The sequence below is a fragment of the Sapajus apella genome, unplaced genomic scaffold, assembly GCF_009761245.1.
Source record: "Sapajus apella isolate SASKATOON/1434 unplaced genomic scaffold, GSC_monkey_1.0 scaffold11, whole genome shotgun sequence".
In the NCBI taxonomy this organism is placed as follows: Eukaryota; Metazoa; Chordata; class Mammalia; order Primates; family Cebidae; genus Sapajus; species Sapajus apella.
The window spans coordinates 12,474,020-12,486,895 of record NW_022436951.1 but is presented as its reverse complement, the minus strand read 5'-3'; the positions used below and the strand labels follow the sequence as shown (position 1 = coordinate 12,486,895).

At 33.5% G+C, this 12,876-nt stretch overlaps 1 pseudogene; it reads right to left on the bottom strand.

Annotated features, from left to right (window-relative positions):
- Positions 1-1,572: 1,572 nt before the first annotated feature.
- LOC116552162 lies at positions 1,573-3,051 on the bottom strand (annotated as a pseudogene).
- Positions 3,052-12,876: the final 9,825 nt, after the last annotated feature.

Sequence of the window (12,876 nt, the reverse complement as noted above, 5' to 3'; positions counted from 1 at the left end):
AGCATTTGTAGGCATGTATTAAGTGAAACATATACTTGCTTAAAATTATCTTCATAAAAAATTTTCACAAAACCAATGGAGGAAATAAGGACAATTTTTTGACCTGTGTAAGATATAAAGATCAATTTAATGAGCGAACCTATCAGTTTGATTCTTAACTATGGAATTCAGATAAATAAAAATAACTCCATTGTCTCTTCTATATTTGAGTGATTGTGTTAGCAACAGAGAATGTAAAGTTTTATGAGAAATTTTCTAATTTCTAGATAAAGATTAAAAACTTTTGAAAGCCTTTTTAAATAGTTCATAATGTGTCAGTTTGTGCTATTTAACATTTGCAAACAATATGTTTTATGTAAAAGAAATCATGAGGAAATGACAAAATATGGAAGCTTTTTGTTGTTTGTGTCTTGAGCTTAATAAAAACTAGATTGTGTGATAAGTGCTTGTTTAACTTTCAGAAAACCTGCCATTATCTTTTGCAATGTGGCTGAGCCATTTTACATTTGCAGGTTCTCCAAGTCCTCTCTCCAGCATTTGGTGATATTGTTACATTTCACTTCAGCTATTCTGATATTTGCTTATTATTATCTGATCATGCTTTTTCATATGTCATGAGCATTATTTTATATACTTGTTTAACATCTGTATATTCTATTCATTCAAATGTTGCTTCATGTCTTTTGCTCAATTTTTCATTGGATTGTTTATATTTTTCTGGTTAATTTTGAGAGTTATTCATAGAGTCTAAATGCAGGTCCTACATAGGATATGTTGTTTGCAAATATTTTCTCCCAGACTGTGTACAAACATGTCTTTTCATCTTCTTTATAGGATATTTTCAGAACAAAAATTCCAGCTTTGTTTGTGTCAATTTTGAGGAGGAGTGGTAAAATTTTAAATTAGTATTATTATTATTTTTTAAGCTTGTGAGCACAAATTAGTAGTGATGTAACCTATGTAACACATTCTTTTTCTCATCCATGTTTTTCAACTGCTAACATTACCTTTACAGAGACAAACTTTGTAAAATATGCCTGATTGGTAATTTATTAACTCTATCTGTCAAGTGATAATATTCTATAGCAGCCTTTGAAATAATGTTATGAGACTTTATTTACAACCATTGAACACAGACAGTTCTGTAAAGCTGACTAGTAATTACAGACCCCTTAAACTCAAAACATACATATATTTTAAAATTTCAATAGCTCGTTTCCTTCAAAAGTAATTTTCTACTGCTTTTTGATAAAAAATATAAAAAAGATATCACTTATAGTTTTAAACAACTATATTTAAACTAAATCAAATTTTTCTACAATTATACCTCTTTCCAAAAAGTTAAAAACAAATCACAGAATAATGTGATGTTGAACCAAAGACTCTCGCCACAATAACAGCATTTTACTTTTAATAAATTGTGTGCATTTTGTATATTTCCTTTTTAACCTTTCATGCTAGATTTCAACTATGTGTATCCTATGTAAACACACTGGATTAATCCTAGTCATTCATAATTATGCAATAGACTGCCGTATACATGACCAGTTACCATGTTAACTAGAACACCTTAACTGCAAAAGTAACAAAAGGCAATCTTTATGAAAGCTTAAAAAATACTTGTAATAAAAGACAACCAACACTGCACTAATTTTCAGTAAAAATTATCTCTTCCTCCTACCTTTCCCCTGCGTTGAATGGTACCTTTTATGGCATGTTAATACACAAAGATATTTCTAGCATATCTACTTAAGTTAGCCTCTTACATGGCTGCTTTCTTTTCTGATACACAGACATTATCAAAAGTCACCGAGATTAGACTCCTAAATAGTTTCAGATTTTTTGTTCCTTTTTATGTTCCTCTAGAATAATTTTACTAAGAAAAGGTTAACTTGAAAAACTTAAGGAACCAGAAGAAAATGATGTAACACAGCAACTTGAAACTTGTAGCATTCAAAAACTCTAAATATATTAATACGCTCCTTGAACCTACCACTTAGGACAAAAAGAATAACTTTCTGAACATAAATGTAAACATAAAGCATTTTTATTAATAGTAGGAAAATTCCTAAACTTTCAGTAACAACATATTAAAACTTACATGATAATACACAGCCAAAAGTATTAGAAAATCACTGCCAGATATTCTGATGCACCATCCTGAAAATATATCTGATACATACTATTAAAATATATAACAAAGAAACAAAATATGGCATTTATTTCACAGAGAGAAAAGAGTTTCATCACACAAACAGATTTGCAGATTTCGACTTTAAGTTCTAGAGATATATTTTAATCTCTAGAAAAACAAGATTCACCCTTCAAATTAAAAAGTCTCTATATACAATCCATTATTAATACTCTCTGTGCTCTTAAAATGTAAAACATCTAGAAATTTTAAATTCTAGAAATTTTCACCAGTTAACATATTTGGCTTTAACATATTCTAAATTTCCTTTCAAGAATCACATTAATATTTTCAGTTCATCTGTCCAATATGGATGGAGCAACTGTACTTCTTTTTTTTTCTTCTTTGGTGGTTCATCCTCGGAACTGCTATCTGTGCTAGTGCTGCTGCTATTGGAAGAGATGGAATCTGAGTCTGAATCTGGGGAGGAGGAAGAGTTGTGGAGGAGGCTGAGGATGAGGAACTAGAAGAGCTTTCATCAGCATCGCTGTCCTCTGAGGAGAAGGATGTAGCTGTTTCTTCACTCTCCGGTGAAGAATCACTGGCTGAACTGTCACTGCTACTGCTACTGCAATGAGTTACACTCTTAGACTGTTTTTCTTGGTCTTTCTTTCTACATTGGTTTCTGCAATGCTGATAACACGAGGAAGGAAAAAGCTTCTTTGTTTTAATAATAATCTGTTTTCTTTTTAACCTTTCTTTAGTTTTGCTATCTTTGAGACCTATATAGGTATTTTCCTTTTCCTGTGCATTTGTAACTCCAATGTCCAAATTCCAAGTATTTCTGACATCGCACATGCTGCTTATTTGCTTCATTATGCTTGTCTCTGGGCTATAAGCCGAAGCATGGGAGTCGCCATTATAGTGAAAAAAAATTTTTTTAAATAATACATTTGCTATCAACTCCAAACTTTTAACCCTCACTTGGATCTTAGGGAGGAGAGTTTCTGGTAAAATGTCCAGATTTCAGTTAAAACTTTAGAAGAGAATCACTCTAGAAGTAAGAGCATCTAGAAACAGAAAAGCCACATAAAATCTGAACCATCTCAATCTATGACTACATTAAGATGATAGACCCGTATTCTAAGTGTGTGTGAGGAAATAAAATCACCAAAGACTCTAAATTCATTATACATAATGTTCATTTTCCATAAAACAAGATCAGATGACTTAAGCAAAATAAAATAAAAGGGGGGAAAAGAACAGTACCACAGATGACTCTGATATTGCAGTGACAAGACATAAATGTTAAAATAAGTATTATTGATTAATATGCTCATTAAAAAATAATAAAAGAGTATTTTTCCTAAATTACTAGAGTCTATAAAAAAGTAGAAATGGGCATAGGCTCTGAGAAAGGTGCTGAACATCATTAATCATTAGAAAAATGCAAATTACTGAAATGGGAGCATTCCCTTATTCCCTTCGCAGGGCGTGCAATAGGCATATGGCTTGCTTCTTTGGTGCCCCACTGCTCAAACTCCTATGGGGAGCATGCAAATGGACAGGTGCAGAGGCCATGGAGAGTGTTTTGGGGCTCTGGACACATAGCAGTGTCTAGGACTCCCAAAGCCCAGAAAGTCTACTGAGCTTCTGCTTAATTGCAAGGACAAGGGGCCAGTGTGAAGTCTGAGTTGTTGCCCAGTGTATTGGAAGAATCAGATCACATGTGGGCTGGAAGTTGAGTGTAAAGTTTTATTGAGTGGTGGAGGTGGCTCTCAGCAAGATGGTTGGGGAGCCGGAAAGGGGTATGGAGTGGGAAAATTGTCTTCCTCTGGATTCAGGCTGCCCAGTGGTTGGACTCCTCTACAACCACCACCAGCCAAACTCGCCTCTGTATCTGCATCATTTCACTGATCTGCCAGCATCTGTGCATGTCTGCTGATGTGTTCCTCTTGACGTCTAGTCACTTGTGTCTGTGTCTGCTTAAGGCCTCAGGTTTATATGGGTACAGGATTGGGGATGTGGCACGCCAGAGTGGTCTTGGAAAATGTAATATTTTGGCTTGAAAACAGGAGTACCTGTGCTCACTTAGGTTCATGAGCACAGGCCCAAGGGTAGAGCCCTTGCCAGGGACCCTGGCATGACAATTATAGTCCTTTGAGTCTTTCTCTTTGGTTATTCAAGAATTCTGAAGATGAAGTAGAAAGGGAGTGTCAACCAGATTCACAGCAATTGCAGATAAATTACATCAAAAGTGTAATTTAAATGATCAGAGACCATTACTAATCTATAAAATACAGTAGAGATGGTTGTATATGAAAAATATTAATTCAAATTTTGCCAGATTTTGTTTATACTTTCTAATGCATAACTCCAGGGATCTCTATAAAGCTGATATTGTTTCAAGTATATTTAGAAGTTCTCATAAACTTCTCTCAAAGGTTTAAAGATTATTTTGTCCTACCAGGATGCAAACACTAGCTATACTGAATTCAACTGTACAGTCCACAGTGGCAGAGGGAAATGAGGAATTCTCATTTAAAAAACAAAAAGCGCTCAGGCTGTTGCATGTAGCAATGATAATGACAATATCAATAAACAGTAGTAATAGCTACAACAATATAATAGCAATACCAAGAAGAAGGATAAAAAGGAGAGAGAGGAGAAGAAAATAGAAATGCATCTTCTGTATTAGGCATGCTGCTAAGCCTTTACATTAATTATCTTCTGTTGTTCTCCATAATAAACTTATGGGAGGATAAATATTCACATCTGTTGTTAATGGATCAAAACTGGAAGCTTAGAAAAATTTACTTATTTGCTTGATGTCCTACAAATAGTCAATTGCATACTTGACATTTGAACTGATGCTTATTTGCTATCATAATCCACTTATTTAGAAGATTTTTCCTAATTTTGTGTCATACACAATGAACAGTTTCCCAAATTGTAGCTATTTATTCATACAATTTTAATGCCAATATTCATAGAGTTTTAGGGATAATAACTTGCTTTATGGCATAAAAACTACTACTTCTCCAACAATTAGTTTTCTTCTGAAGCTACATTTTAAAACACTTTTGTAAGTTCGACAAACTGTTGAGGACTTGTGACATAGCAGAGAAAGTCAATGTTTCTCTATTATTCTCTCTTTCATTATCATGCTATTAGAATCCTTGATTTAAGTTAGTTTTCTGGGAAGCATATAAGAAGATGAAATTATACATGCAAAAAAATATTGAGGGGAAGAACCTGTGAAGAATAAAGTGGAGAGAGATCATGAGAAGGCTGAGAGAGGCTTCAATTGGGGATTCAGAATGATAATTAGGAAATGAGAATGGGAGGGAGGGAAGAGCTTCAGAGTACAGCTCAGTAGTAAAAAACTTATCAGAGTGATCAAAAATGTCGGTTAGAAGCCAGTCACTGTGGCTCATGCCTGTAATCCCAGCATTTTGGGAGGACAAGGCAGGTGGATACCTTGAGGCCAAAAGTTCTAGAACAGCTTGGTCAACGTGGTGAAATCCTGTCTCTGTTAAAAATAAAAAAAAATTAAAAAAATAAAAAGAAGAAGAAGAAAAAGAAAAGAAAAGAAAAGAAAGAAAAAATATTAGCCGGGCAAGGTGGCACATACCTATAATCCCAACTACTCAGGAGGCTGAGGCAGGAAGATTGGGGTTGAGGTTGCAGTGAGCTGAGATCTCACCACTGTACTCCAGCTTGGGCAACGGGATTGTGATGCAGTTTCAAAAAAAAAAAAAAAAAAAAAAAGATATCCATTAGAGAAATTGACAGCAATGGCTGCCTAAAGTGCGCATAACTAACTCAGTTGTCTGTGAATCTAGGTAGGTTTATATATTACTAAGATTAAGTTGTTGAGATATGCTGTGAAATTATGTGCTCAATACTTATCCTTACCCTTGAACTTCCTCCTGCATCTTTAACTTGGACCACATTTACAGTAGCAAGCCAGCTTGAGTGATACTTGGGGGAGTGAATAAAGAGGATAAAAAGAGCCAGAGTCCCTGGATAACTTCCAGAAGTGTCATCACACCAGCCCAGTTAGAGGCAAAAAAGAAATGTCTAAACTCATTTTTTAAATGTTATTATAGAACTCTTTACACACACAGATGTATTTCAACCTTAACTAATAAGCCTAATCATATTTAGAGAAGAACTATAATTTTGCTGAGGCAGTAATGCTTAAGATAGACCAGAAAAAGAGATTTTTAAAAGTAACTTAGTCTGTACGAAAATACTGCGACAACACAATATGTTTCAACATTGGCCTGGATGTTGCTGTTTTAATGGAAAGAAAAATAAAGTTAAATACTTTGTCAAAATGAAACCAATAGGATTTGCTGACATGATGAAAGAGAAGAAAAATTAATGAAGGGTCCAAGATCTTGAAATTGTTGATTGGGTGAATGATGATACCATTAAACCAAACACAAAGCATAGAGATGGATCAGGACTATTGGGAAGAAAATGATGAGTTTCGTTTTTGTTGAATTAGATTGAATTGCTGATGAAATATTTAAACTCGGTTGCCCCATGTAAGGAGAAGATTGAATCTGCTCAGCAAGTGAAACAGATTCTTTATGAGCATAATATCTTTTCCTCTAAAACTTTCCTAAACCATTAGGGAAAGTTGTGCATATAAAATAAAGTCGTAATATAGTATTTAGGCTTCCCATTTGTAATGGGTGATGTTGTTTTGTTTGTTTTTGTTTTACATTTACCACATATGGAAAGTATCTTTGGGTAGTAAAATGACATTTTGTATATTCTGTACATTTTCTGGTTTAACTATTATAAATCAAGTGCTAGAGTAAAAGCATGGCATACTCTCTTTCATATTATATCTGTATCCAGAGAGGCCTACTTCCTTTACACCTTCTTCTCATCTGCTTACCTGTTACAAATGTAGGGAAAATTCTAGGTAAGGCAAAAATTCTATGTTTTCTCTTATTTATTCTTACCTTTAAAATAATTTATTATAAAATGTTTTAAAAATTAAAAGGCATTAATTTTCACCAAATATTATGAATGCTTTTGGACTAAAAATCAATTTGCATTTTATATTACAAAACAACATTCACTTTTTTTTTTTACATTTTGATTTTATATGACAGAGCTGAGATGTGTGATGGCAAGTCGGAGTTGCCTGATGAAAAATCTCAGCATGATTTCAGTTTATATTTATAGACGTAAAATTTTCCACTAATTAAAAGATGATATTGAGCACCTGTATTCATTATTTAACCTCCTTCATTTTAGTCATTGTCATTTTTTCATCTTTGTAGTTGTTCCTGTTGTGATTTTTACTGCAGGTGGAATTAAATAGGAGTAGATACAACATGTCTTTTGGTGATTGATATAGGAATTTCCTGACAGCTCAGAACATATTTAGTAATTTTGCCATTCAGACCTGAATATTGCATTATCTCAAACTGCCTGGAATGAAAACTATTTATCTAATGTTCTGCAAGAAGTTCATCTTCACCTTAAAGTGTTCACTTTTCTTCCTAAATTGCATTATCTAATAGTAAAAGTCTAGGGGCCCTTCATCTACAGTCTTTTTCTATTCTGTTCATTTTTATTATCTTTGGCCATTGAATAACTGAAGGGGAAGGTAGGCAATGTTTTGTGCCTGCATTGTTTATCTGGCTGTCTGTCAGTGCAATAGAGATTTAGTTGTGTAATTTGATATAAAGGTGCAAGACAAGTTAAGCAAAAGGATTTCAGAGTGCCTCAACCAAAGTTACACCTGTCCTACACAGTTAATTTCTCCAAGACACATTTAATTATGAAGGAAAGAGAGTAAAAAAAAAAAATCTACAATCCAAAGAAATTGGTTTCCAACTTTACTCTGCTGAATCTTCAATAACCAAATCAATTGTATATATTTCCCAGGCTAATAAAATAGACACATTGGGAGTACATATTATTCTTTGTACTACAGATGACATTAATGTTTAAAGGAAATTCACCTTAAAAACCTTAAAGAACTTTTTAGAAACTTTATTTTAGTGTTTATCTAGGAATCCAAATATTGTAAATTTTTTATGTAGGTGAATAAGATTAAGGCATAACAAATTTAATATGTTGATGCATTTTAATTTACCCATATGTTCTTATATTGTAATGAATTATTTGCTCGTTAAATGTTTCTTCTTTAAATTGTCAGTAGAATACTTAGTAACTTTTTAATTTTTACATATATTATATATTCTCAAGCTGTCATTTCTATTATAAAATTTGTGCTTGGGAGTATAATATATGATTCAAATAAGAGTTTTCCTTAGGTTTAAAAATAATGTGATTAACTATAAAATGTATTGACTTGTACTCATCGAAACAGGATATAAATATTAAATGGGATATATATTTCCTGAATAATAACATAAGCATAAAAACACACATTGTATAGTAATATATAATGTTTCATAAATCTTTTTAACTTCATGAATTCCAAATTTTTAAACATTTATTTTATCTTCTCCTTCAATCATCATTTATCTACAGCACCTTTTTATATTTAGAATGCCAAGGCACTCAGGTATCCCAGAGGCTGCAAAAGTGGCCTTATCTACTACAGCTTCCAGAAAGAAATACCAAATTGCTGGCCATTTAATCTTAACTCAGTGAGATCCATGTTAGACTTCTGGCTACCAGAATTGTAGGTTGATAAATTTGTGTTGTTTTAAGCACTTTTTATAGTAAGTTACTTTAACTATAAATGGCAAAGAGGAGACAGTCACTGAAGGATAAAATAGAAGGAAATTTCAGGTAAAGGAATTAAGATATAAAGGGACTTAATATGTAAAAATGACTTGAATTGGATCAATGCTTTGTAAATGTGTGACTATTTTAAAATAGAAAATTTATTTTTAAAATTTTCAATGACAAAACAAGTTTTTATGAATGTTTTATAGTTTTTACTATAGTTTTTACTATGGAGATTCCCTGAGATTTTATTCTCTTTTATAGGCCTAATTTGTATATTTACTCATTTATTCAAAAATATAAGTATTTTACAAATAAAAATATAGATATCACAAATTTGATTTATAAAAGTTTATTATGTTTCCTCTGCTAGACAATATTTTGAAAAATAGGTATTTCTATCCACTTTTTTGTGATACATTCAATTGTGACTTCTTTCTTCTCTCTCTTTTTTTTTCTTTGGGATGATAATTTTTTATTATACTTTAAGTTCTGGGGTACATGTGCAGAACGTGTAGGTTTGTTACATAGGTGTACAGGTGCCATGGTTGTTTTCTGCACCCATCAACCCATTATTTACATTAGGTATTTTTCCTGATGCTATCCCTCCCCTAGCCCTCCACCTCACAACAAGCCATGGTGTCTGATGTTCCCCTCCCTGTGTCCATGTGTTCTCATTGTTCAGCTTCCACTATGACTGAGAACATGCAGTGTTTGGGTTTCTGTTCTTGTGTTAGTTTGCTGAGAATGATGCTTTCCAGCTTCATCTGTTTCCCTGCAAAAAACATGAACTCATCTTTTTTAATGGTTGCCTACTATTCCATGGTGTATATGTGCCACATGTTATTTTATCCAGTCTGTCATCGATGGGCATTTGAGTTGGTTCCAAGTCTACTATTGTGAATAGTGCTGCAACAAACATAAATGTGTGTATGTGTGTCTTTGTAGTAGAGTAACTTATAATCCTTTGGGTATATACCCAGTAATGGGATTGCTGGGTCAAATGGTATTTCTGGTTCTAGATCCTTGAGGAATCTCCACACTGTCTTCCACAATGGTTGAACCTATTTACACTCCTACCAATGGTGTAAAAGCATTCCCATATCTCCACACCCTCCTCAACATCTGTAGTTTCCTGACTTTTTGGTGATTGCCATTCTAACTGGCATGAGATGGTATCTCATTGTGTTTTAATTTGTAATGGTCTAATGACCAGTGATGACGAGCTTTTATTTTTCATATATTTGTTCACCCCATAAATGTCTTCTTTTGAGAAGTATCTGTTTATATCCATTGTCCACATTTTGATGGGGTTGTTGATTTTTTTTCTTGTTAATTTGTTTAAGTTCCTTGTAGATTCTGGGTATTAGCCCTTTGTCAGATGGATAGATTGCAAAAACTTTCTCCCATTCTGTAGGTTGACTATTTACTCTGATGATAATCTCTTTTGCTGTGCAGAAGCTCTTAAGTTCAATTAGATCCCATTTGTCAATTTTGGTTTTTGTTGCCATTGCTTTTGGTATTTTAGTCATGAAGACTGCCCATGCCTATTTCCTGAATGGTATTTCCTCGTTTTTTTCCTAAGGTTTTTATGTTTTTAGGTCTTATGTTTAAGTCTTTAATCCACCTGTAGTTAATTTTTGTAGAAGGTGTAAGGAAGGAGTCCGGTTTCAGTTTTCTGCATATAGCTAGCCAGTTTTCTCAACACCATTTATTAAACAGGAAATACTTTCCCCATTGCTTGTTTTTGTCAAAGATCCAGTCATTGTAGATGTGTGATGTTATTTTGGAGGCTTCTGTTCTGTTTCATTGGTCTATGTATCTGTTTTGGTATCAGTACCATGCTGTTTTTGTTGCTGTAATCTTGTAGTATAGTTTGAAGTCAGGTAGCACGATGTCCCCAGCTTTGTGCTTTTTCGTTAGGATTGTCTTGTCTGTATGAGTTTTTTTTTAAATATGAAATTTAAAATATTTTTTTCTAATTCTGTGAAGAAAGTCAATGGTGGCTTGATGGGGATAACATTGAACCTGTAAATTACTTTGGGCAGTATGGCCATTTTCATGATATTGATTTATCCTTTCCATGAGCGTGGAATGTTTTTGCATTTGTTTTTATTCTTTCTTATTTCCTTGAGCAGTTGTTTGTAGTTCTCCTTCAAGAGGTCCTTCAGGTCCTTTATAAGGTGTATTCCTAGGTGTTTTATTCTCTTTGTAGCAATTATGGATGGAAGTTCATTCATGGTTTGGCTCACTGTTTGTCTATTATTGGTGTATAAGAATGCTTATAATTTTTGCACATTGATTTTGTATTCTGAGACTTTGCTGAAGTTGCTAATCAGCATAAGGAGATTTGGGGGTGAGACGATGGGGTCTTCTTGATATACAATTATGCCATCTGCAAATAGAGACAATTTGACTTCCTCTCTTTCTATCTGAATATCCTTCATTTCTTTCTCTTGCCTGATTGCCCTGGCCAGAATTTCCAATACTATGTTGAATAGGAGTAGTGAGAGAGGGCATCTTTGTCTTGTGCCAGTTTTCAAAGGGATGCTTTCAGTTTTTTTTCCCATCCTGTATGATATTGGCTGCAGGATAAAGCAGGAAAGAATTAAAATCGATACCCTAACATCACAATTAATAGAACTAGAGAGCAAGAGCAAACAAATTCAAAAGCTAGCAGAAGACAAGAAATAATTAAGATAAGAGTAGAATTGAAGGAGATTGAGACATGAAAATTCCTTCAAAAAAATCAATGAATCCAGGAGATGGTTTTTTGACAAGATTAACAAAATAGATATACCACTAGCCAGACTATCTATTTTGAAAAGAGAGAAGAATCAAATAGACACAATAAAAATTATAAAGTGGAGATCATTACTGATACCACAGAAATACAAAACTGCAATCAGAGAATACTATAAACACCTCTATGCAAATAAACTAGAAAATCTAGAAGAAATATATACATTCCTGGACATATACAACCTCACAAGACTAAACCAGAATGAAGTCAAACCCCTGAATAGACTAATAACAAGGTCTGAAATTGAGGCAGTAATTAATAGCCTACCAAACAAGAAAAGCCTAGGACCGGCTAGATTCACAGCCGAATTCTATCAGAGGTACAAAGAAGAGCTGATACCATTCCTTCTGAAACTTTTCCAAACAATAGAAACAGAGGGACTCCTTCTTAACTCATTTTATGAGGCCAGTATCATCCTGACACCAAAACCTGGCAGAGACACAACAAAAAAAGGAAATTTCAGGCCAATATCTCTGATGAACATTGATGTGAAAATCCTCAATAAAATACTGGCAAATTGAATCCAGCAGCACATCAACAAGCTTATAAACCATGATCAAGTTGGCTTCATCCCTGGGATGCAAGGCTGGTTCAACATATGCACATCAATAAACATAATTCATCACATAAACACAATCAATGACAAAAAGCACATGATTTTCTCAATAGATGCAGAAAATGCCTTAGATAAAATTCAACACCCCTTCAAGCTAAAACTCTCAGTAAACTAGGTATTAATGGAACATATCTCAAAATAAGAAAAGCTATTTATCACAAACCCTCAGTGACTTCTCTCTTTGATTCATACAGCACCAATTCCAAATATCTTTCCTAGAGTGTAGAACATGATGTCTGCCATGATGTGGCAGTATAAACTGATTGTTACATCTCTGGGAGAAATGACTTTACTTCTCCTATTAACCCCAAGATAATTGACAAAGATGTTAATTGTCAAAATTATGCACAAATAACTTTAGATTTCGATTTTGGGATATAGAGAGATGGGAAAAAAAAAAGACTAGGGCCTTGGAATATCATAGGCTAGAAAGATAGAATACTGCATATAAAGACTCTCCTTTTCAAGATCAAGGAATCATTGCCACATGACAAATGACCTAGAGTTTGGTTTTATAAGGCAAGGATTTTCAAGAATGTCTCAAAGTAAATATCTTGAGGTAATTCAAAAACTTTTTAACATTGTAAGCTGTCAATT